The following is a 26,079-nucleotide window of genomic DNA, read 5'->3' on the forward strand; positions in this document are numbered from 1 at the left end:
GGAAATGAAAGGCACAGCACAAAAAATGAAAAACACAATGAAGACATACAACAGCAGATCTCAAGAGGCAGAAGAAAGCACTCAGGAACTGGAGAACAAGACACCTGAAATCCTACACACAAAAGAACAGATAGGAAAAAGAATGGAAAAAACACGAGCAACATCTCAGGGAATTGAATGACAACATGAAATACATGAATGTGCATGTGATGGGTGTCCCAGAAGGAGAAAACAATGGAAAGGGGGCAGAAGCAATAACAGAGGAAATAATCAATGAAAATTTCCCATCTCTGATGAAAGACATAAAATTACAGATCCAAGAAGTGCAGCACACCCCAAACAGAATAGATCTGAATAGGCCTATGCCAAGATACTTAATAACCAGATTATCAAATATCAAAGACAAAGAGAGAATTCTGAAAGCAGCAAGAGAAAAGTGATCCATCACATACAAAGGAAGCTTGATAAGACTATGTGTAGATTTCTCAGTAGAAACCATGGAGGCAAGAAGGAAGTGGTGTGATAGATTTAAGATACTAAAAGAGAAAAACCACCAACCAAGAATCCTATATGCAGCAAAACTGTCCTTCAAATATGAGGGAGAGTTTAAAATATTCTCTGACAAACAGACAACGACAGAGTTCGTGAACAAGATACCTGCTCTATAGGAAATACTAAAGGGAGCACTACAGACAGATAGGAAAAGTCAAGAGTGAGAGGTTTAGAACACAATTTTGGGTGATGGTAGCACAGCAACATAAGTACACTGAACAAAGATGACTGTGAGTATGGTTGAAAGAGGAAGGTTAGGAGCATGTGGGACACCAGAATAAAAAAGGAAAGATAAAGACTGGGACTGTAAAACTCAGTGAAACCTAGAGTGCTCAACAATTGTGATAAAATGTACAAATATGTTTTTACATAAGGGAGAACAAATGAATGTCAACCTTCCAAGGTGTTAAAAATAGGGTGGTATTTGGAGAAAAATACAATCAATGCAAATTAGAGACTATAATTAACAGAAACATTGTATTATAGTTCCTTTAATGTAACAAAAGCAAAATACCAAAGCTAAATGCATATAAGAGGGGGATGTAAGGGTGGGGTATGGGACTCTTGGCATCGGTAATGTTGTCTGACTATTTATTCTACTTTAGTTTAATGCTATCTTTCCTTTTGTTGCTTCCTAGCTGGCATTTTTTTAAATATATTTTTTTCTCTTTCTTTTTCTTTTTCTTTTGTCTCTCTACCTTCTTTGACTCTTCTTCCTTATTTGTGGAAGAAATGGAGATGTTCTCATATTGATAGTGGTGATGGTGGTGAATACATAAATACATGACTATACAGGGAACCACTGATTGTTTACTTAGGACAGAATGTATGGTGCTTGAACAAAACCATCTTAAAAAAAAGATGAGTCAATGAAGAAACCTAGAGGGCACTATATTGAGTGAAATAAGTCAGACACATAAGGACAAATATTGCTGGGTCTCACTGATATGCACTATTTATAATATGTAAACTCAAAGACACGAAATGTAAGTTACCAGGATATAAAATGAGGCTAAAGAATCGGGAGCAGTTGCTTATAATGAGCAAAATGTTCAACTAGGTTGAACTTAAATGTTTGGAAAAAGACAGAGGTGACAGTAGCATGTTGTGAGAAAAACTAACAGTGTTGATTGGTGTGTGAATGTGGTGGAAAGGGGAAGCTCAGAGTCACGTATGTCACCAGAAGGAAAGTTGGAGGTTAAAAGATGGGAATGTATAAAACAGTGAATCTTGTGGTGGGCAATGTCCGTGATTAACTGTACAAATGTTAGAAATCTCTTTCATGAACTAGAACAAATGTATGACACTATAATTAGAAGTTAATAATAGAGGGGCATATAGGGAAAAAATGTATACCTTTTGTAAACTGTATACTACAGTTAGCAGTATTTTAACATTCTTTCATCAACAGTAACAAATGTATTATACCAATACTATGAGTCAATAATGGAGGCGGGGTGGTTAGGGGTATGGAAGATTTAAGTTTCCTTTTGTTTGTCTTTAATTCTTTTTTGGACTAATGAAAATGTTCTAAATATTCAAAAAAAAATTAATTGTGGTGATGGATGCACGGCTGTATGATGGTACCGTGGGCAATTGATTGTACACTTTGGATTGTTGGATAATTGTATGGTATGTGAAAAATCTCAAAAAAAAAAAAAAAACTAAAATAAAATTTTTTAAAATGGTATTATCATCCTTATTTACCAAGTAATAAACTGAGAACAGAGAGGTTAAGAAATTTGCCTAGTATCACACAATAATAAGCAGAGGAACTGGCATTCAAACCACAGCCTCCCTGGCTCCAAACTTGAGCTATTTGTCACTATGGAAATAGGCCCTGACAAAATCCTTCTCTAGATTTTTGGTTCATTACTTGACAAATTTACAAAACACTTTCAAATCAGTTGTCTCCTTTGATAGCCACAACATTTCAAAGTGGGTAGGACAAATGTTATACACAAATTCAAAATGGGGAAACTCAGGCTGTGTGGGTTATAGTCCAAAATCAAGATGCTAATAAATGATAGTGATGACAAGCCCAGCCTTCTGACTCCAAGTCTAGTGACCTTCACTCTACCCTTTTAGGTGATTTCTTTTCCCCTCAAAGATAACATAATACTTATATTCTCAAAGATAATACAAGTGACTTCTCAGAGGAAAACTAAAAGACTATTACTGTTCGGTATTCTTCAGAAAAAATAATAATAGCTTCAGATTATTTTACCACTTTTCAGGCATGTTGTCAAGCATTTTATCTTACCAAGTCCTCTTGACAGCCTTACAAGGTAGATGCTTTCCCCCATTTTACAGATGAGGAAACTGTGGCTCAGTCACTTACCCAGGATCATTCAGCAAATGCGGACAGGTTTAGCAGACTGCCTGGGCCCTAGCTTTTATTAGTGTACCCTTAACCACTGTGTAGGTTTCACAAAAACCTGATTTGTAAAATAGCATGCTTCCATTCTGGGAAGAAAAGAGTTTTCGTTGGCAACTCTTGTATTTTGAAAAATTTTATCTTACTTGCTGTAAAATACAATTGTGACTTTGTAATCGCTATTTTTTTATTTGGAAATTGGTGGAAACAACTGCAATGATAAAGTAAAGAGGTCAGGAGACAGGGTCTCTATTTAATTTGGCTTCTCGGGTGAGTAGAGCAGTGGAATTTAAGGAGATAAAAGAGGCACCAAGAACTGCATTGCAGAGAGAGCTAGTGGGGAAAACTGAAGGAAGTGAGCACATATTAAATCTCTATGGCGCAACATTAACCTGAGCCCCATTTCCTCCTCACATTCCCTGTACAGGTCGGCATTTTTCTGGTTTATGGGAGAGGAACTGAAGCTCGGGGTGATTAAGGGCTAGCGACTCTCCCACTGGTGACATGGTGGGGCCTGGGGTTCTAACTCCTAAACCTGAGCTCTTTCCCCCAACAAACTTTCCAAGCCAAAGAAACTCATGATACAAACATTGGAAAGTGATTGCTGGTGCAAATTATCAAATCAACAAGCAAGAGCAATATCTTCTAACAATTAATCTGAAGATCTTGTTTCATACAGAAAGACATGTAAAGGAACCCACCCAGGCAGTCAGAGGCAAGTAGGCCCAGGTTAGAGAGGGTCTTCAGCCTGGCATCTCCTAAGAAGCCAACTCATTTTTTTAATATATTACTTATTATATTAAAGTCGCCCAGAAAAAGCCATGTTCTTTGATGCAATCTTGTGGGGGCAGACATATTAGTGGGGATTATGTTGGAACGTTTGGATTAGGTTGTTTCCATGGAAATGCACCCCACCCAATTGTGGGTGAAGACTCTGATTGAATAGTTTCCATGGAGGTGTGGCCCCTCCATTCAGCATGGGCCTTGCTTAGTCTACTGGAGCACTATATAAGCTCAGACAGAAAGAATGAGCTTGCAATAGCCAAGAAGGACACTTTGAAGAACGCGCAGGAGCTGAGAAGAGAGGAGCTGCGGATGAGAGACAGTTTGAAGATGACCGTTGAAAGCAGACTTTTGCTCCAGAGAAACTAAGGGAGGAAAAATGCCCCAAGAGCAACTAGAGTGACATTTTTGAGGAACTGCAGCCTAGAGAGGAATGTCCTAGGAGAAAGCTATTTTGAAACCAGAACTTTGGAGCAGACACCAGCCACGTGCCTTCCCAGCTAACAGAGGTTTTCTGGACGCCATTGGCCATCCTCCAGTGAAGGTACCCAATTGCTGATGTGTTACCTTGAACACTTTATGGCCTTAAGACTGTAACTGTGTAACAAAATAAACCCCCTTTATAAAAGCCAATCCATCTCTGGTGTTTTGCATTCTGCAACATTAGCAAACTAGAACAATCACCTTGCTGAAAGAGCGAAGAATTCAAGCTTTCTCTTGTTCATGAACACAGTGCTTAACTTTTTTTAAAACGTGAGAAATACGAAAACCTAAACCATGAATAGATAAATAGATACTGTTTAAAACATTTGCTAAGAATTACTTCAAAGCAATGCTTTGCAAAAAAAAAAAAGTCTGGAGAAGTACTTAAAAAAAGGAAAAAAAAAAATTGCTTCCCCACAACTTGTCAAAGACATATCTGTGATTTTCTTGGTTTTTGCCAGTACAGCCTATCAGCCCTTGTATTTTTTCCAGAGGGAAGTTGACATATGTGTATCCAAATAAATTTAACTCTCCCATTGCCATACAGGAACACACAGAAAGAACACGCAGGTTCCAATGCATGCAGACTGACTTAGGATCTACAAAGAAAAATATGAGGTGTTGCATGGTGACTCTCACATTAACAAGAAAATGGAAAGCTTTAATTTTTTTCTTTTCTGTATTTTCAAATAATATTTACCTTATACTATTGTTGTTAGGATTAAATAAGTTAATTCATGTCGAACACTTAGAACAGTGTAAGCACATGGTAAGCATTCCAAATTAAATTTGCCTATTTTTATTACTATCATCATCTTTATTATTACATCCATCGACCTACCCTAGGCATTCTGGGTAAGGCTCACAGGGCAGTTTGCAATGACAGAAAGATCCAAGGGACAGAAGCTCAGCTCAGCCGTTGGTTTGCCTGCCATTCCCATCAAGGGAGCCTGCCAAGACAGAAACATCTATTAGAGCATACTCACTTTCAGTTTTTAGAATGCAATTTCTTTTTAAGAACTTAAATCCACCAGAGTGTTTCCTATGCCAAAGAAGTCCTAAAACCCAGAGACAACAGCTTCTTTCAGAATATCAACCAGATGCGGCCCCTTCCCCATACTGTTGACACCCCCTTTCAATATGAAAAAGTTAGGGTGCTCACTGCCTAGACACCCCTGAAGATTGAGAAAGTGATTAAATGAGAGGAAGGGGTAGCAACAGACAAGATAAGATTTACCAAAGGATTACAAATACTGAACCTTTAAATATATACATATATTAGATGCTAGGTATTAGAATAGCTAGAAGGAAATAACAGAAATGGTGGAACTTTTAACCCATAACATTCTTTGAAATTACCTAACTACCTGTTAAATCATATTTTGAAAGTTATCACTTTTCTGTATATATGTTATATATCACAATAAGAAAATAACTGAAGTTGTGGAACTGTAACCCATAAAATTCTTTGAAATTTGCTCTCTAACTACCTGTTAAATCATACTTTGAAAGGTATCACTGTTTGGTATGTATGTCAAATTTCACAATAAAAAATATATTAAAAAAAAGAATGCAATTTCTGATTTGCATCAGTTAGAAGATGCACACTTAAGTGAATAAGTATTAAATCTGAGAATTCAGCTTATTAGGAAACCACATAGAACTTGGAGATTTTTTTGGTTCTGCTTTAATCTTCACTTTTAAAAAAGCTACAATAAAACAACATAAAAAAAGACTAAATTGACAGAGTCTATTTCAGTTTCTTCTGATGTTAAATTAAAAATTCAAATAATGTATCACAGAGGCACAGGAAGCAGGGAGAGGTGGGGACACAGACATAAAAATTTAACAAAAAGTGGTACCTGGTATTTCTAAACTCTCCTTCCCCAAAAGTGACATATCTTTTAATTGGATACTGAATTGCCTTTAAGAGAAGGCAGACGCTTGAACATATATGTCTTTTTATGCATTCCATCAATTAACCCAGTTAACCTTTTTCTCTACTACTCTTACGGCTCTTAGCACTTCGTCCTGTACAGCAGTTGAGTTATACCTGGTCATCTCCCCTACCAGAATGAAAGCTCCTTAGAAGTAAAGATCATTTTATCCTTGTATCTGCAGAGCATTTCCTTTTGTGTGCTTTAGGACATAATAGCGTCTCAACTACCATTTAAATGAATAATCCAATCAAACATTCATTGAGTATTTAATAAATAGCCACTTATTTGTCTAGTCCTATCTTGACACTGTGGAGGATACAGAAAGATATGAGAAATAGTTCCCATCGTAAAGGAGTTTAGAATTTAATAGGATAGGTAAGACTCAGAGAGAAAGATGACAGTAGGTAGGTAGATAGAGTTGATACAGATGAGAGAGATGATAGGTAGACAGATAGATAAGTGGATAGAGATGAAAAGTTAAACAGTCAATTCCTCATGTTTAAAGATGATGAAAATAGAAATGGTGGGTTCAGGAGGGCAGCCACCTTACCATGCTCCCGTCGGGAATCTCCCACAGGGCTTGGCATTATACCTTGCATGTGATAGGTGTCTAAACATTGTCTGTGGATTGAATCAGTGACTTTAATATAGGCTGTCAGATTTGAAAGGCAACTTAGAGCTCGCAGAGTCTAACCTCATTTTACAGAAAAGAGCTGTTCTAAAGGGAGTTCCTCCCATACAGATCATCCTCCCTCTTCTCCACTTGTCACCCAGCTCGTGCTTCATCTTCTTTGCAAAGTGTTTTTTCTCTCCATGCAAAGTGACCTGGTGATCCTATTAATTCTTAGATATCTTCCTCCTTCCTTTCTTTCTTGTTCCCTTCCTTCCTTCTTTCATTTTGAGTTTTCAATTTTATTAATTACCATTGTACATAATATTCACTTAAAATTTTTTTGATTGTGAAAAATTTCGAAGACACAGTGGAATATGGAAAGTGATAAAACAGAGAATCAAATATCTACCCATTATCCAGATTTATCAAATGTTCACATTTTGCCACATTTGCTTCTGATCTTTATTTAAACATATTTAAATATATATAAGAATCACTTGGGAGGCTATATGCCATTTACAGCAGAGTGGTTATTTCTGTGAAAGAGAAGGAAGTGGAGAGGCAATGAAAAAGCAGGAGGGAAAGGTTGGGAATTTAGCTATTAGCTGTCTTTAAAGGATTGATAACATCAAAAATATCATGGCAACTGGTTTCTGTTTCCCTGCCCAATCCTCCCCACCCCCAACTGACAATCAGATTGCTTCTTTTTCCTGGGCTGAGGCTATCCTTGTGATAGCATTGTGAAGAGACTTCCCCATGTTTAGATCTTCTCTCAGCAACCAATTTGATTGCAAGCTCCTGAACGGTAGGGACCATATCTTACCCACCTTTGTCTTCCACTCAGCACAAAGTCACACTAAGCACATTGGAGGCTTATTTTGGTTTTTAACGCGATGCAGTTCCTGTAAATATGGCATATGCAGCTCAATTTTAAAAATTTAATAAGGCTTTCTCTCTCAAATTATTAACTTTTGCAATATATTCATTTATCATCTCATTCTAATCTTCCCAAGAATGTTGTAACTATAGCAAGTCCAATTTACATGTGATCCCTAACTTGTTTCCAAGGGATTCCCTTACAATGAGGATGAAAAATTACAGAATGCTGTTTCAACCCCATCTGCACATACTGTGCTTTAGGGATTCATTAGACACATTTTCTTTGCCTGTTTTGAAGATAAACTATGCAATGTCTCCATGGTGGGGCAGATATAATCTTCTCTGGCCTGATCCACTGCAGATGCTTAGCTGCATGGTGGAATTGAATGTCTCAAAGGTCAATAACTCTTTCTATCATTTTTCATTAAAGTGCTTAGAGCGGGCAGTTCCTGAAGGAATAATCAGTTGGAATCTGGCATATGATTCTTGTTCACCCCAGTGAGTTTAACCTTGAGAATTCAACTCCAAAGCCAGCCCTTGACAGGTTTTTGTGGGAGATTCACCTCACACCTTGGAACAACTGAAACGTCTTAGGAAATCCGTATCACCAAAGCCAGGATTCCCAGGTTGGGTGCAGAGGCACAAAACCCAACCATCATCAAGCATGAGGGTGGGCAGATTTGCCAGGTGGAGAATGGGAGGGAAAACGGAAGTGGGGAAGAGTCATTACATATGCTTCGTGAAATAGCACTTAGTTCAAACCTTGATTTGCTATAGGTTTCAGGGCAAGTCCAACAAAGCTGTTGTTTAATTCTAAATTCCAGGCTCAAATGACATAATCCAGCTCCTAAGCACAGCCTCAGCTTTAATTAGATAACTTGGGGAGCTCAGCTGTCCTTCCTAACCAGTAGACTCTCTTAGTCCAAGTCAAATTCTTGTGGCCAGAGCTAAAAATATTACCAGACAGAGGCAGGGTCAAGGTTTAGGAAGCAGAAACAATGCAATCCAGTGTGATCTAATCATTTCAGACTGTGCTCTAACATGAACTACTCTAAGTGCTGGAAGGGTCAACTGGTAGAGGCAAAATCTTCTGTACAGCTACCCAAGGAAACTCTGGTTCAGTAGGTCTATTAGCTAAAATCTCTTTAGTTACAGGGAATTCAAGCTACTCTGGCTAAGGTAAACCAATAGGAACATGGTGGAAGAAAGCTGGGGTAGCTCAATAACCAAAGGGAAGATTAAGAACCAAACATCCAGGCCCATGTCTCTAGAACAGTGCTGTCCAAATGAGACACATTCAAATCACATATGTAATTTTAACTTTTCCAGTAGACTCATTAGAAAAGTAAAAAGAGAAAGGTGAAATTAATTTCAATAATATATTTTATTTAACCCAGTAGATCCCAAATATTATCATTTCAACATATCATAAAAAAGGTATTCTTGAGGTATTTTATTTGCTTTTTTTTATGCCAAGTCTTTGAAATATGATGTCTATTTTACACTTAAAGCACATCTCAATTGAATCAGCCACATTTCAAGGGCCCAGTAGCCACATGTGGCTAATGGCTGCTGTACAGGACATCCTAGCTCTGGATTGATCAAAATGATTACCAACCATGCCTAATATGAGCGCACCTTAGTTCAAAATTCCAAATTTCAGGGAGATAGAAATGTGATTGGCCAATAAGGGTCCCGGCTGGGGCTGGATCAATCAGCCGAAGCAGTGTAGAAGCACTGCTGTGGGCCGGCCCCAGAGAAGGCCCTCGTGAGCCAGGCAGCCCACAGGAAGTGGGGCCAGGAATGAGTCTGGGGTGGATACAAGGATTTTAAAAAACTTTACAGGTAATTGATAATGAGGCAGGGTTGAGAATCAGTGATCCATTTATCCCTCTTTTTTACAGACTAAGAACTGAGGCCAAGAGTGTTCATTTAACTAGTTCAAAGATTTTGGCCCTCTTTTCCTTGTCAGGCAGATCTAGTCAGAATGTATGTGTAGGGTGAGAGGGATGGTGGCTTTATCTCTTTATCTATTGAGGGGGGTCCTCGGGATGCACCAAACCTTCCAGGGAGAGATTGGCCTTTCTTCTGACCCTTCCTGAGTTTTTGTTATGTATGACCTCATTCCCTAAGACCTCCTTTCCTTTCTTTCCTCGTCTAAGACTCAGGGCCTCCAGGGTCCTGTCTCTCTCCCAGTTGCAGTGATGTTGTGATAAACTGGTTGCTACCAGGAGTGGAGGTAAAGAGCCCCAATTTGTAGCATTTGCCACTTTTTGTGGTATAAATATTCCCACCACAGCCAATTTTAAGCTAATAATATGATATCAACCTATCTGCAAAAGTCCTGGAAATTTAACAATACGCTTTTGCAACCCAGTACTGTGGGAGCCCTGGGCCCAGGGCCTTCCCCAAGGGCCTTGAAGACTGCACACAGCAGCTTGCTTGACCTAGGACAGTTAAGGTTTGACCTACTCTCCTTGTAGAATCAGGCCTCCACACAAGAAGCTAAGTATGTGGATGCCATAAGGTCCTGCAACCTCATTAGGGGCCATACACTTGGAAGATCTGAGAGCAGGGACATGAATGGACATTTGCACACTGGTGTTCATGGAGGCAGTATTCATGATTTGCAATGGGTGGAGGTGGCCTAAGGGTACATCAGCTGAGGAACAGAATGGTGAACTGTGGTGTGTGCATATGATGGAATACTGAGCAACTGCAAGGAGGAGTGAAGCTGTGAGACACACAACACAATGAGGTGAATGGATCCTGTAGAAGTATTTTGAGTGAACTATGCCAGAAACAAAGGCAAACACTATAATGCCTCTCCAATACGGACTAACTACAATGTGTAAACTCAGAACTGAATCCTAGAGCACAGCTTATCAGTGGAAGACTTATTGTAACAGTCCCTAGATTGTAAGCTCTTAAAGCAGCTACATCTATTCCTGAACTGTAAAGGCTATCTCCAAACTCTGAGATGCTGATCCCTTTGTGTATAACCTGATCGATCCCTGGAACTTTGGGTATCTGTGTGACACCTGAAACTTAAAGTTAGAGCTCGGCAGATATGAATGTCAGTATTAGCGCATACAGAAACTGTTAAAAAAGCTGAAAAAGAGTCCAGACTTCAATTTGAGATATGAATGACACAGATCTAGTTAGGTCTAGGGCAAATTGGGCCGAAAGGTAAAGGACAATATTGACCTTGTTTTAAAACTTCAACTTCCATGTGAGACCAAGGGGAGAGATGTTTATTTGGTGCAGGATCTATATTTCCTAAACAGTTTAACTCATACAGTCTGTTCAAATATCATAATTATATGGAACTTTGAATAGGAAGTGATACCTGGTGGGTTTGTACAGATTAGTGTGAAATAGTGACACATCACAAAGTAATTTGGGCAGAGAATAAAAATATTTATGCAGGGCCCCCCTGAGGAGGCGGGGTAAAATGTGGAAGTGTTGGATTTCCTCACCTGGATTGTTGCTGATGTTCTCACAAACATTGAGGACTGGCAGTTTGGTACACTGAGCCCTCTATCTTGGGGCTTGCCCTTATGAAGCTTGTTACTGCAAAGGAGAGGCTAAACCTGCTTATAATTGTGCCTAAGAGTCTCCCCCTGAGTACCTCTTTGTTGCTCAGATGTGGCGCTCTCTCTCCAGCTAACCCAACTTGGCAGGTGAACTCACTGCCCTCCCCGCTACATGGGACCTGACTCCCAGGGGTGTAAATCTCCCTGGCAATGCAGAATATGACTCCTGAGGATGAATCTGGCCCTGACATCATGGGATTGAGAACATCTTCTTGACCAAAAGGGGGTTGTGAAATGAAACAAAATAAAGCTTCAGTGGCTGAGAGATTTCAAATGGAGCCGAGAGGTCACTCTGGTGGACGTTCTTACACACTATATAGATAACCCTTTTTAGGTTTTAATGCATTGGAATAGCTAGAAGTAAATACCTGAAAGTATCAAACTGAAAACCAGTTGCCTTGACTCTTGAAGACGATTGTATAGCAATGCAGCTTACAAGGGGTAACAGTGTGATTATGAAAGCCTTGTGGATCACATTCCCTTTATCCAGTGTATGGATGGATGAGTAGAAAAATGAGGACAAAAACTAAATGAAAAATAGGGTGGGGGGGATGATTTGGGTGTTCTTTTTTACTTTTAGTTTTTATTCTTATTTTTACTTTTTCTGGTATAAGGAAAATGTTCAAAAAAATAGATTGGAGTGATGAATGCATAACTATATGATGGTACTGTGAACAGTTGATTGTACCCCATAGATGACTGTAGGATATGTGACTATCTCTCAATAAAACTGAATTTTAAAAAGGCAGGCCTCCGGCACTAAATGTAATCCATAGCTTGCCTCCCTGAAACTATCTCCTCCCTCAAACTCCCCGAGGTACTATTATCTACAGGATAATCTATAATCTTCCCCTCTTCCCTGTTGACTACAATCCATCCCTCCCTACATCACAAGATCCCCGCTCCTCTCATACCCATTTGAATGTCTTTGTCCTAACCCTTATAAACCACTCCCTGGCATGCCGTGCTTTGCAGAGTATCTTCAGGTTGAGCTCTAACCTGGCTCCATTCAGAACAGCTCCTGAATTCAGGGCAAAGTGACTGACTTCCCACACTGTAGGAAAGCCCCCAAAATAAAACCTCATGTCTCAGAACATGTCCAGTGCTTTCTTTAATCCTTTGGCTACAAAAGCCCTCTTGGGCCATGATAAGTACAAACTAGCTCCGGCACACCACTCTGGCAGTGCTAAAATATTTTGCCTTCTGTGCAGTCCCCTTCCTTTCCCTTCTCTCTGTTCCCCAAAGAACCAGCATGGTGTGGACTGGCTCTGAAGCCAGTTAGACCATCGGCTCTTGCTTCCCTAGCAGACTTCTTTCATGTTGAGTTAATGTTAACTAACTTGCAGGATGATGGGTGAGGATTTGAGAAAACCCATGGAAAGCTTACACAGAGCAAGCACTCTCTGAATGCCACAATTAGTATTCACTTTTTAAATTCTGAACAAGCAAACTCAAATGGCAAGCTGGGATGAGAGCCAGCATGAGAACCCAAAAAATCCCTTCAGTGTTTTGAAAATAAATTGCACACACTGTCCAGTTCAGGATATTGTAGACAGGTGAGGCACCTCTTCTGACCTTTGTGTCCTTCCCTTGGAGCTATTGGTTGGGGGGGGGGGGTTAACAGTGAAATTACTATTATGATTTGTTATGATGCTGAAATTAAAAATAATATCTGGTCCTTTGTGAGCTCTAGATACTACAAAATAAAATTCCTAGATGTTCTCAGCCCTCTATCCTCCTTCTCCCAAAAAAAAAAGGCATTTTTATATTTCTCAGTTCAATTAATTTATTATAAACATCTCTGTTGACAACATTGGAGAATTTGGGCTTCCTGCCTAGGTCAGATCAGCCATTCTTGTTTTGGTAAAATGTAGTCAGCAAGTCCATTCCTCAGCAGGAAGAATCTGGGCACCCCGTTGCTAAATTTCCCCAGTCACACACAGCATTAGAGCTGAGTCTTAATGTTGAGATGTGTGGAGTGTCTTTTTATCTTCCTTACATACTCTTTCCCCTACTCTACCTTAGCTCGCCTACGAAGTGTTCATCATTTGTTCATTAACTCAGGCAGTCAGTCAACAGTATGAAAATGGATCCAGTGCTTACCACTGGGGGTGAGGATTGCATGGTATTTGTGCCAGTTTGAATGTATTATGTCCCCCAGAAAAAGCCATATTCTTTGATGCAATCTTGTGGGCAGACGTATCAGTGTTGATTAGATTGTAATTCTTTGAGTGCTTCCATGGAGATGCGCCCCACCCAACTGTGCATGATGACTCTGATTGGATAATTTCCATGGAGGTGTTACCCCACCCATTCAGTGTGGGTCTAAATTAAATCACTGGGGCCATATAAATGAGCTGACAAACAGAAGGCTCTCAGTGGAACTGAGAGTGACCTTTTGAAGAGGAGCTACTGCCAAGAGGGACACTTTGAAGAAAGCACAGGAGCTGCAGATGAAAGACAGTTTGAAGATGGCCGTTGAAAGTAGACTCTTGCTCCAGAGAAGCTAAGAGAGGACAAACATCCCAAGAGCAACTAAGAGTGACATTTTTGAGGAACTGCAGCCTAGAGAGGAACGTCCCCGGAGAAAGCCATTTGGAAAGCAGAACTTTGGAGCAGATGCCAGCCACATGCCTTCCCAGCTAACAGAGGTTTTCCGGACACCATTGGCCATCCCCCAGTGAGGGTACCCGATTGCTGATGTGTTACCTTGGACACTTTATGGCCTTAAGACTATAACTGTGTAACCAAATAAACCCCCTTTATAAAAGCCAATCCGTTTCTGGTGTTTTGCATTCCAGCAGCATTAGCAAACTAGAACAGTATTCAAGCCCATGTCTGCATTTGAATCCTGGCTCTCCTCAGCAGTTGAGTGACTCAGGGAAATCTCCTTCACCTTTCTGTGCCATCTGTAAAAGGGGAGTAATAACCCCTACATCACTGAGTGGGGATTACAGGATGTAGAATGTGTACGCATTAGCACAGTGCCTGGTGTCTGGTGAAGCACGGAATGCAAGCTGGTCATCACTGCTACTATGAGCCTGGTCCTGAATCAGTCCCTGGAGTGATAAAAAGACTGACAAGGAGTTACAGTCCAATGGAGACAGCTGTGAACAAATAACTATGCCAATTTCAGGTTTTAAAAACTGTATTTTGCAAAATCTTATTTCTACAACTATTACCTGAGTTTCTGGTTGTGTGGCTAGATATATTGGGAAAAACTCATTTTAGCCAGTCTAGATTTCCCAGTTCTTCCAAACATAAAGCAAAGATCCGATGCCATTATCCACTCATGGGGGTTTACATGTGGGTGTGGGAATGGGCAAAGGGGTAAGGGGTGAGGGCCCTAATTTTTTCTCGCTATACAGTTTTCAAAAGGTGTTCTTGAACTAAAGAAGAAAGGGTAAAGGATAAAGAAGTTGAAACAATTGTCCATATTGGAGCTTGACCAAAACAAATCTGAAAGTAATTTTGATGTATTCTACATATTCCCTGATAATATTAAGAAAAAAAAAATACAACTCTATCAGGGCTCAGGTCCAGTGAGAAACAACCCAGCTTCATTTTTATCAGCAACAGCTCTGGGAAAGGAAGGTGGGAAGCAACAAGACATGGGCCAGTGGGGCACAATGGCCAGGGTGGCCCAGGTTCCTTGTGTGGCGCTGTGAAGGGGACAGAAGGAGGTGTTGATCAGAGTCAAGAGACACACACTTGGCTCTTAAAAAACCCTCCTGCTCCAGGTGTGTGGTGGCTTGAAGCTATGTACCCCCAAAAACCATGTTCTTAAATTTAATCCATTCATGTGGATGTGAACCCATAGTAAATAGGACCTTTCGATAAGTTTACATCAGTTCAGGTGTAGCCCGACTGAATCAGGACGGGTCTTAATATTATTACAGGAGTCCTTTATAAGCAGAATGCAATTCAGATGTACAGAGAGAAAGTCATAAGGAGCAGCCAGAAACCAGAAGTCAACGGAACCCAGAGAAGCCATGGGAGGTTGCCATGTGCATTGACATGGACAGAAAACCAAGGACCAAGGATCGCTAGCAGCCAGCCCCAGAATGCAGTAGTCTTCTGGGAGAAAGCATTGCATTGATGATGCCTTGATGTTGACCTTCTAGCCTCATAAACTCTAATTGCTGAACCTAACCCATTACATGGTATTTGTTTTAGCAGCCAGAAAACCAAAACAACGCGTACCGAAACTATTTATGTAGTTGTCTTCTACTTGCAAGGAATCTGTAAGCCAATTCTGATTTCAAATATTCAAGCACTGAGTTAAGAACTTCCAATATTTTGTAGTTCTTTTTTCACTTACATTTAAATTTTTTTCAAGAAGACATTATAGCTATGTTTTAGTTGTATATCTTGGAAGGACTTTTCATATAAATTATTTCATAAATTGGAAAATAAATTATCTTTTCAAGTCATGTCCCCTGATGTTTTGTTGGTGAACATGGTCAATGTTAATAAACTGTCAGCTGCTTGAAAGCACAACAGAGTCAGACAAGAGGAACCATCCGTTTTCCCAAACTGAATAAAGTATTAGAGTCATCTAGAAAGCTTATTCAAAACATAGCCTTCTGTTTATTGCTGTTTCCTGGGACTGAGGTGTGGGGATGCATGTAAGTATATGTACGTTAACTTCCCCTCCCCTTTCTGGTGCTTGGGAACCACTGAGCTTGCCCACCCCCCTCATGTTACAGGTGAGAAACTGAGGGCCTAGAGAACAGAGTGACTTACCCCACAACATGGAGCTAATATATGAAACTTGCATTCCCTCAACTTCTGCTCCAGAGTCTCAAGCACAGCAAAAGTTGCATTCAAGTGCAGCCAGCCACCTCATGGGGTCAGGAGTCAGCAGTAAATAATGCAAGACAGTACAGCATAGAGATTAGGAGCACAAGGCTGGAGCTGATAAACCACAGTCCAAACCCCTCATTAGCCACTAACCAGCTCTGTGCAAAGTCGCACTGGAGGCAAAACAGGGCACTAGATAAACTTAGCTTAACATTGTCTCTTCTCCTATCAGGGGAGATTCAATTAATGTCTGCAAAATGATAAATGCCATCGGCATTCAGAGTCACTCTCAAATCTTTGGAACCACAACTGTTGAATTCCTGAATATCAAACATTACTGAAATTAATAGACTAACACCCACCACCACCCCCCAGCTCAGCCTACAAAGAAAGCAAAGGGGCCTGGCCTAAGAATTTAATCAGGCCCTGGCTTGAGTGGTCATGTCAAAGCTGCTTTCTTGGCAATTAACCACCCACCCCAACTGGGTGCAGTTTCTGAAAACAGATTGGAGATTTGCATGGGGGAAAGAAGCCTTTAGTGGGGAGAACAAACAGGAGGTCTAGGGGTAGCTTGGGAATCAGGGATGTTCTCAGGAGTAAACCTCCTTGTGAAGAGTTTAACTTACTAGAGTTCCAAAAAAAAAACACAAAAGGCTTATTTTGGGTGCACTTTGGACCTGCCCCCTCCAGAATGAACAGCCTCACTGGTACGTAATGGAGAGTAAAGGGACAGGACAACTTTAAGGGAGAAGGAGACCTGCCCCACATCCTCCTCTCTTCTCAGGAACAGGGAGCCACTTCTTACCAAGGAGACCAAGTCCTGAAGTTCCAGTTGATGAAACCAGCAAAATGAGTGGGGGCTCAGAGTGATCAGAGCATGAGGGACGGTCACCTAGGGCAGAGGAGATGCTTCCAAGGGACTGCTCTGGAGGGACATAGATCAGAACTCGCAGGTTCCCACGTAATCAGGAAGGGCTGAGTGGTAAAGCCAGGTGGCAGGGACTCACGTCATCCCCCTGTTGGATAGACAGGTGGAGGTTGCAATGCCTTTAGGAGCATATGTACACAACATGGAAAGCAGGCAATGGTTTTTGTGGCTGAGCAGGCAGAAATCAGTCTGTGGCTGTAACAGTTCCACCGAGGAAGGAAGAAAAGGAGCATTCTTTTCCTGTGCTGCCACTGTCTGACCTTGGGCCAGTGGCGCCACCGCTCTGAGCCTCAGAATCCTCTCCTAGTCCGGTCCCTTCATTTCACAGATTATTTCTAAGATCCTTTCCAGCTCCAAGGCGCCATGATATGCCTCTGCCAGGCCTGAGCTGGCGTCTTGGTTGTAGGTGGAGGAACTGACAGACTTCCTAATACTAAAACTGCTCATGATAAATAGAGGCTGGGGAGCCCAGGCAAGAAAGCTGAGTCCCCAGTGAAATATTTGTATTTGAAAGCTGAATGCATATCCTAAAAGAGCTTCAGAAACATGGTCCTCCACCCACCCCCACCCAACATCCTCCTGGGCCTTTTCCAAGAGGCTCCAGATTTGAAAGCTAAAGAAAGATAAAGGTGGGGAAAGGCTGCACTCTGCTTCTGCTCTCAGCCCCTGGAGCTCAGCCAAGCAGTGACTAATTACCCCCATCCTCACTCTTCATTCTCTTCTCCCTGAGGCAGGCAACATACTTCAGGCTTTCGAAGTTCCTGCAGAAAGCACAGTCCTTAGGGGTTTTTCTTTTTTTTCTGTGCAGGGATCAGGATAAGAAAAGGGAAAAGCATTCCAAGTCATAAACAATGGAGGCCTCTGTGGCTCTCTAAACTGGAGGCAGTTGTGCTCTGCCGGCTAGGCCCAGGCTGCGTGAGGTGTGCAGCCATTTTGAACTGAGACTGGCTCCTTCTCTCCAGCTTCATGAACCACCAGCAGAGGGATGTGTCAGGGTTAATTTATGCAGATTCTAATGAGCAAGAATTGATTGCCACTCTTCCCTAGCACTGACAGTGCTGGAACAAAAAAGACAACTAGTTAGGGAAGTTCTATTACTTTCCCCTATTTTTTAAATCCTTAGTCATCATTGCCTTCCCTTGCTCTTTCTTTAATCTAACATTTATTGAGCACTACTGTTGGCAACATTGGATCTACAAGAGAAAAATACAGTCCCTGCTCATGAGGAACTCACATCTTATAAATTACTTTCAACTTGTTATACAATACCAATGCCTGATCCCACCCCAGATGGCTGAAACCATGTCTTTGGTACTGGGGCCCGGGTAACTGCAGCTTGAAAGATCTCTCCAGGTGACTATCATAGGCTTGTGAGTTTGAGATCGGCTGACCTAGTGGGGGCAGAAAGGGCAGCAGATGGAGGGAAGAGGGTGAGGCTGAAGATGAGCAGGAGGGCACAGGATCCCCAGCATCAGTGCAGGTCTAGTTAGATGTGTCCAGTGGGCATTCAGGAGGTCCATGGTGGAAAAGGCAGGATCACAAAATCTAACAAACGGAATATCACTATGAAAAATCCAACTGGGGCCATAGGATCTCAAGGTATTAACAATATGGGATAGTTTGTGAAAAACAAAAAGTAGCTCAGAACTTGAGGATCATGAAGGGGGGAGGGACAGTTTCCGGAGACATTATTCAGAGGAGAGTCCTACATGAACCAAATATTTAAGCAAGGAACCCTGGAAACTACAGTTGCTCCAGATCCAAGAAGGAGTGGACTGACCTGAGTATTGAATTTGCTCTTCACTGATGATAAGATTTCAAGTCTGTGGGCTTTAGGACATGGTGTATCTTCTCCTCCATAAGAGGTGCTTCACTTTCACCAACTGCACCCAAAATGCATAATATACAGGAGTGTGATGAAACTGTTATAAAGTGCCTTCCAGAGCCACAGACAGATAGAGGCTATAGGAAGTGGTATTGATTGAGTTAAATATAAAACCCTGATGCTGGTTGTGATAGTTTGAAGCTGAATGGACCTCAGAAGATCATGTTCTCAAAGCTAATCCATTCCTGTGAGTGGGAACCTATTGTGGGTGGATGTTTTGATGAGGTCGTTTCAGTTGCGGCGTGCCCGGGTGGGTCTTAATCCTCTTACTGGAGTCCTTTATAAGAGGTTGAAATTCAGAGAAAGACAGAGAGAGAAAGCCACAGACGCAGAGAGGAAGCCCCTGAAGCCAGAAGCTGGAAGCAAGAAGCCCGGAAGAGAAGGGAGAGCCCAGCCCATGGGCCTTGCCATGTGACGGAGGAGTCCGGGTTTCATCTCCATGATGCCTTGATTTGGACATTTTCATGGACACTTCACTATGAGCTTGTAAGCTAATAAATCCTCATTGTTAAAAGCCAACCCAGTTCGTGTATATTGCATTTCCACTGGTTTTATTCACTTTTAGAAACATAGTTTAGTTGTTTCCATGATAAAGTAAATATATCATAAAAGTTTAGGAAATACAGAATATTTAAAAAAAAAAAAAAAAAAGGAAAGAAACTTTCTTGTAGTCTTACCATGTCTGCAAAGATAACTTCAACATTTATAATTTTCTTTTGGCCCTTTTTTTTGGGGGGGGGGTCTTATATAGCTGTTATCATACTATATAAACTTTGTTTTCTTCCTTTTTTAGCCAACTCTATGTCATAGACATTTTCTTCTATTACTATTTCAAAGAACTCTTCATAATTATTATTTTACTTGTTTCACAATAGCCACTGTGTGACTAGGCTATTATAACTTAATGATTTCTATATTGCTTGGACTTTTAGGTTATTTCTAACTGCTTACCAACAAAAATAAGTGAATATCTTCATTCATAAAAGTTTTTTTGTTTTGTTTTAGTTCCCAAGAGCAAAACTACTGGGTCAAAGAGTCTTTAAATCACTTGATATATAATAAAAAATTGCTTTTCCCAATTACAGTGTCACCAAATTTCAGTCTCATGTTGTAAGCACATGATGTAAGCACTTGGGGGACTATATTGAGGTAAGGGCCATATGTGAGAGAAATAGATTGCTTTCAACAAATTAAACTAAAAAAAAAAACAAAGACCCTGCTCCAAAGATAAGGACACAGAAAGTTAGTAGATGGTGTTGGCAAAAGTTGCTCTCTATGTGGAGAAAATAAAGTTGAATCCTTGCTCATACCATACACAAAGATAAACAAAATCTATTAAATATGCAAGGCAGAACCATGATACTAATAAAATACAGTGGATGGGAGAATATCTTTAAGACTTCAGGATGCCAAGGATGTCTTAAATAAATCCTAGAAGCATAAATCACAGAAGCAAAAAATGATAAATTCAATTCTATTAAAATAAAGGATTTCCATTCATTAAGTACGTAAGTGACAAAATTAACAAATCAGCAACAATCTAGAGATATTCACAATTCTAAAACCAATAAGGAACCTTTAGAAATCAAATAGAACAAGATACAAACCCTATAGAAAGTAAGAAAGTGTTATGTATAAGCAATTCACAGAAAGGAATGCCTTATGGCTAACAAGTAGGGAGATTCAATTTCACCAGTAAACAGAAAAAGGCAAATTAAAACAAGACACCTCCTTATACTCATCAGATTAGCAGAAAGTAGGGAGTCAGATAATATTCTCAGGTGCCTCAGTAGATGTGAACTAGGCCAGCCATCCAGAGACACAGTCTGGTAGTTCCTCAAGATATTAGGAGTAGAGATGGGTGTGAGTTTGGAAAGTCCGCTCCTGGGGGCAGGAACCTGGGAAAGCTTGCACAGGTGGCCAAGGGGAAGTTGGCTGGGAGTACAAGGGGGAATGAGAAAAAAATAATAATAAAGCTAAAATACAGAGAGGATCCCTAAAAGGCCAGTTTTTATAGCATGCCATTAACTGAGCACTATAGTTAATTAGATGCTCACCATCTGAAGTCCAATTTAATTAATTACAGAATTAGTTATTTACCTTGACTAAGCCTCTGAGGGCCAAAAGCCAAGTCTGAGCCTTCAAGGCAGGGACCGGTTCCAGCCAGGCTGATCTGAATGATGTCCTTATAGAACATGAATGCCAATCATTTCTACAGGTAATAATATTTTTAAAAATCTTTGTTATTCTGATCAGTGGAAAATGTACAATTGAATTTTGAAAAATATTCAAGGCTTTAAAATTACATCAGATTTTAATTAGATTAGATTAAAAAATAGCAATGTATTTCATTTCATGAAGTGAAGACTTAGTGCTGCTTGATGTAACCTGAATTGTTTCATGGCGATCCAGTTTGCTAAAGCTGCCGTTATGCAAAATACCAGAAATGGATTGGCTTTTATAAAGGGGGTTTATTAAGTTACAAATTTGCAGTTCTAGGGCCATAAAAGTGTCCAAATTAAGGCATCAACATTAGTACACCTTCACTGAAGGAAGGCTGACGGCATCTGGAAAACCTCTGTTGGCTGGGAAGGCACGTGGCTGGCATCTGCTGATCCTGGGTTGTGTTCTAGCAACTCTCTCACATCCTGTGCATTCTTGGTTCTTTCTCCCAGGATGTTTCTCTCTAAGAGCCCTGCAGTCCTGCCTTAGCATATCCCAGGGCAAACTCTGGGCTTCATCTCTTAGCTTAACATCTCCAAACGTCCTTCTGTCTGGATCTCCAAGTCTCTCTAAGTGTCAGGGTCAGCAAGTGTCTGGGCCTATGTGGCTCTTTTTAAAGCACTCCAATAAACTAATCAAGACCCATCCCGAATGGGCAGGGCCAAATCTCCATGGAAACATTTAATCAAGAGGTCATACCCTAATCAAAAAGAGTAATCAATCTGCCACCATAAAATTGCATTAAAGAATATGGCTTTTTCTGGGGGACACACTATATCCAAACCAGCACACATGGTATGTGAATTCTGGTGCCTGTGCTATGCTTAACATAAGGGCATGTGCTTTTGATGGCTTCATCGTGAGTTTTTTTGCCTAATGAGCCAGCCTAAAGTGCTTGGGTACCCTTTGTACTTGTGTACCCCATCACCTAACCATGTGGTCACTCTGGCCTGGCCTGCTGACTCACCTGGAGAAGAGTCAGGACTCCACATAGCAGGCCCTATAAGGAGGGCCCTGGCCCACTCCCTGTTTTACCCTGAGGCTAAAGGACACTGTGGTAGGTTGAATTATGTACCCCAACGAACACAAGTTCTTAATCTTTATCTGGATCCCTGTGGGTGTGAACTCATTATAAATAAGACCTATTGAAGATACTATGTTTATTAAGGTGTGGCAATTTGAACCAGGGTGGGCCTTAATTCCAATTACTGGATGCCTTATAAGAAGAATCCAGAAGTCACAGGCGCAAGAAAGGGGAGGACATCTTCATGTGAGCAGAGGCAAAAAGACAAGCTAAGGAACCCCAAGAATCGCCAGCAGCTAGCAGCAGAACACTAAACTTCCGGGAGAAAACAAGCCTGGCTGACCCCTTGATTTTAGACTTTTAGCCTCAAAACCTTGAGCCAATAAGTTCCCATTGTTTAATCCAACCCATCCTGTGGCATTTGTCATGCAGCCTGAAAAGCTAAGAGAGATAAGGGACTAGTTCTGATGACCTGCCTGGATATATGAGAGGAATTCTGTTCTTTCTCTGGCCAACTCTCTGAGAACTCATTGCTGTCAAGATCAGAAAGCTGGTATATCTATATTAATATGTGTGCCTGTGTAAGTATTATTATCTGTATTAATGTAGTAATGATAATACTACTAGCTATGTTAGCATGTTGGCAATGGAGAGGATCACTACATAATGATAAAAGGTTCAATTTGCTAAGATATTATTTTAAACATGCACGTAAATTTAAAAAATAACCTAAAACTACATGAAGCAATAAAAAATATCAATTTTGAGGAAGGAATAACAATCCACAATCAGAGGGATATTTCAATGTACGTTTTTTGCTTTTGAATGATCCAGAGGACAAAAAAAAAAAAAAAACAAACAGAATCATCAAGGATATAGAAGATCTGTGAAACTCAATCTGCAAGCTTGACCTAATGCACATATAGTTCTGCACCCAACGTTAGAGAATACACATTTCCTCCTTCAATAACACGTGGAACACTTCCAAAATTGATTAGGAGCTATGCCATAAAGAAAATCTCAGTAAATTTCAAAAAAACTGTCATATAGACCTTGATCTCAAAACACAACACAATTAAGTTAGAAGTTAATAACAAATATTCCTAACTAAAATAACCAAAGGCCCATCAATGAAAAACTGGATGAATGTACAATGGAATGTTATTTAGCATTCAGTGATATAGATCAGACATCAGCAAACTTTGTCTACAAAGGGCCCAACCACAATTATTAGCGTTTGGGGCCACACTGTCTCTGTGAAGAGTATGCAACTCTGCCATTGGAGGGCGAAAGCAGCTATAGACAATTTGTAAACAAATGGGTATGGCTGTATGCCAATTCAATTTTACTTATGGACACTGAATACTTGAATTTCATACGTCACAAAAATCTTCTGATATTTTTGTCAGAACATTTAAAAATGTGAAAACCATCTCAACCAATGGGCCATACAAAAACAGACACCAGTCCAAATTTAGCCACAGTTTGCTAACCACTGATATAGATGATATAGATGAATCTTGACAATGCAGTGTTAGCTTTTCTAAAAAAAAAATTTAAAAAAAAGGAAATCACAAAAGATTGCATGCAGAATGAGACTTTTTTGAAAAAATGTAAAACAATTCTAATAAAAAACTTTATCTTGTCTAGTAAATTTCCTTGCACATATTCAATCCACTGTTTACAGAGAGAGAACCATTGTTTTCCCAGCCATACGGATCTCAGGTTACAAATCACACAAAAATAATGAAACGACTAATGTGTAAGTACCCTGTTTTGGAATATATACCATAGGAAGAGCAATAGAAAAATGAATCCAGGATTTGGGATGATGGTGACCTCAGATGACAGGAAGCAGGAGGAAGGCATGGGAGGGATTAGATGTGGGTTATTGTTCAAACCCCTGACTCTTGTTTTGGGTGGTGGGTTAGTGGGCACTTATTACAAGTTACTAACTGTGTAAAAGTTGGCCATACATGGACCAATGATGAGACTATGTAGTGGAAACATAAATGATTACTAATCCAAGTCTGGGCATCTGAGAACCAATGAAAGGAAAAAGTAAGAACTATGTCGGCGTGGGCAGTTGGACATGGAGGGAGAAGTGGGCAGAATGATCCAGGCAGAAAGAAACCCATGTGCAAGGACCCTGAGTGAGGTGGGAGAACTGAAAGGAGGCCAATATGGTTGGCTCTAAAAGGGAAGAAGTGGGGGGGGGGGGGGCGTGTAAAGGGGATGAAGAGTTAGGCAGGTGCCAGCTCACATAGGCCTTAGAGGCTTTTAGGATTTGGGTTCACATCCTTAGAGCAGTGGGAAACCACTGAAGGGCTTTGGGTAGAGGAATGATGAGCAGATTTGGTAAACATCACTATGGGCAGTGGGGCAGGCCATCTCCATCACAGGAGCATGGGAGTGGGTGTAGGGTGACTAGGAAGTTGATGATGAGGTCACGTGCCCATTATTCTCCTTAGCTCTAGCAGTCACTGTAGTGTTGGGTGTCTGCTAGTTAATGAAATTTTTGTCTGCTCAGGCTTTCCTGACTGACAGGAGAAGTGACCTTCACAAGACCCAAGGTGTTCTAGTTTTCTAATGCTGCCAGAATGCAAAACACCAGAAATGGATTGGCTTTTATAAAAGGGGGGTTATTTAGTTACCAAGTTACAGTCTTAAGGCCATAAAGTGTCCATCAACAAAGGGTACCTTCACTGGAGGATGGCCAATGGTGTCCAGAAAACCTCTGTTAGCTGGGAAGGCACGTGGCTGGCATCTGCTCCAAAGTTCTGATTTCAAAGTGGCTTTCTCCCAGGACGTTCCTCTCTAGGCTGCAGTTCCTCAAAAATGTCACTCTTAGTTGCTTTTGGTGTGTTTGTCCTCTCTTAGCTTCTCTGGAGCAAGGGTCTGCTTTCAACGGCCATCTTCAAACTGTCTCTCATCTGCAGCTCCTGTGCTTTCTTCAAAATGTCCCTCTTGGCTGTAGCTCCTCTTCAAAATGTCACTCACAGCTGCACTGAGTTCCTTCTGCTTGTCAGCTCATTTATATGGCTCCACTGATCATTCCTGAATGGGTGGGGCCATGCCTCCATGGAAATTATCTCATCAGTCATCACCCACAGCTGGGTGGGGCACATTCCAAAGAAACACTCAAAGAATTACAATCTAATCAACACTGATAACATCTGCCCACACAAGATTACATCAAAGATAATGGCATTTGGGGGTCACAATATATTCAAACTGGCACACAGGGGTTGGAATTGGTGGACACAGGGAGCAAATGATGAGTGGCACTTCAATTTTAGCTTTGTCTTTTTCCGTCACCAATGGTAGTGACCAGTTCTCTCCTCAATTATTTATTATGAGCAGCCTGTCATCTTAATCTGAATGTTAATTTTCTTTCAAGGGCTGCATAGTGTACATGTTCCACAAAGGCCACGAAGAATGAGAAATATACATTCTTCCTATTAACATGACTTTTACTTCTCTCAAAATCTTAACTCTACCACTTTTGTACTAAAAGTACTTGGCCCACCTTTCTGGCCTGTTTTCTCCACACAGAAGCCCCACATGTCCCGAGAATGACAGCCTCTGATGGGGCCACCCCCAGCTAATTTCTCTCTCATCCCCAAATTTCTCTCTTGAAAATGAGGAGGAGATGTGGAAGCATTTTTGTTCATCCCATTATAAGTGCAAGTTCTCTTTTAGGAGATCTCTTTCCGCTTCAGTGGAGAAGGAGCAACTGGTAAAGGTGCTGAGCTGGCTTTCATACATGAGATACTGGGTATGCAAATAGATACTTTGTAAAAGCAGGAAAAGAAAAGCTTGGCACATCTCAATGGCAAGAGCATGGAAACCTAGTGATATACTTTGGCTTTGGGGTAGAGTTATCATCTGATGAGCAGAAAAATTGTTTCTAAAAAATAAATCAGCTAAGATGGGAGCTCACTGATCTAGATTAAGTGGCAATCATCAAAATTCATTGATAATAACGTCTGG

Source organism: Choloepus didactylus, chromosome 20 (assembly GCF_015220235.1).
Source record: "Choloepus didactylus isolate mChoDid1 chromosome 20, mChoDid1.pri, whole genome shotgun sequence".
NCBI classification, from domain to species: domain Eukaryota; kingdom Metazoa; phylum Chordata; class Mammalia; order Pilosa; family Megalonychidae; genus Choloepus; species Choloepus didactylus.